Here is a 1,463-nt window from a genome sequence, read left to right as displayed (position 1 = left end):
TGTTGTGTTGGACGAAGGTCAGATGCTGATGACTGGATCTGTAGGCCTTTCACAGCCTTAGTCACAAGGCGTTGTTAACTCAATGGCTCATACTAGCAGTCACACACCCCACAACTCCCTGTTGGGCCCAGAGGGCATTTCTGGGAGAGCAGTCATCCATTCATGTGGAATGACATGGGGTTATTTTCTGTGCTCCACTGGGCTGTGTGAGGCAAGGGGGACTGCAAGTTGGGATTCCTGGCTTCTATTCCTGGCTCTAGGAGGGGAGGGGAGTCTAGTGGGTAAGAGCAGGGGGGAGTGGGCAAGGAGTCAGGGCTCCTGGCTTCTATTCCTACCTCTGGGAGGGTTGTGGGGTCTAGTGGGGAGAGCAGGTAGGGCTGGGAGTCTGGACTCCTGAGTTCTATTCCTGGCTCTAGGAGGTGAGTAGGGATCTAGTGGCTAAAGCATGGGGCCTAGGAGTCAGGGCTACTGAATGTTATTCCCAGATGTGGCTGGGGAGGAGGGTCTAATGGGTAGAGCCAGGGGACTGGGAGTCAGGACTCTTTGGTTCTATTGCCAGCTCTGGGAATAGAGTGAAATGGGATCTGGTGGGTTAGCGACGCATAGCGGGGACTTGGCGTCAAGGCTCTTGGGTTCTGTTCCCATCTCTACAAGGGCTTTGTGATCTAGCAGTGGAAATGGGAGGGACTGAGAGTCTGGATTTCTGGATTCTATTGCGTATTTGGGGAGGAAGGAGTACAGTCTAGTGATCAGAGCAGGGGACTGGAAACGGAGATGCTTCGGTTTGGTTCCAAACACCGGGAGGAGTGTTATCTTGTGGTTAGAGTAGTAGAGTACTGATAGCTGGGAGTCTTGGGTTCTGTTCCCATCTCTGGGAAGGGAGTGTGATCTAGTGGTGAAAATCATAGCATCACGGAATACCAGGGTTGGAAGGGACCTCAGGAGGTCATCTAGTCCAACCCCCTGCTCAAAGCAGGACCCATCCCCAACTAAATCATCCCAGCCAGGGCTTTGTCACGCCTGACCTTAAAAATATCTAAGGAAGGAGATTCCACCACCTCCCTAGGTAACTCGTTCCAGTGTTTCACCACCCTCCTAGTGAAAAAGTTTTTCCTAATATCCAACCTAAACCTCCCCAACTGCAACTTGAGACCATTACTCCTTGTTCTGTCATCTACCACCACTGAGAACAGTCTAGACCCATCCTCTTTGGAACCCCCTTTCAGGTAGTTGAAAGCAGCTATCAAATCCCCACTCATTCTTCTCTTCACAGACTAAACAATCCCAGTTCCCTCAGCCTCTCTTCATAACTCATGTGTTCCAGTCCCCTAATAATTTTTGTTGCCCTCCGCTGGATGTTTTCCAATTTTTCCACATCCTTCTTGTAGTGTGGGGCCCAAAACTGGACACAGTACTCCAGATGAGGCCTCACCAATGTCGAATAGAGGGGAACGATCACATCC

This window comes from Eretmochelys imbricata, chromosome 7 (genome assembly GCF_965152235.1).
Source record: "Eretmochelys imbricata isolate rEreImb1 chromosome 7, rEreImb1.hap1, whole genome shotgun sequence".
Lineage (NCBI taxonomy): Eukaryota > Metazoa > Chordata > Testudines > Cheloniidae > Eretmochelys > Eretmochelys imbricata.
This window is presented reverse-complemented; position numbering follows the sequence as displayed.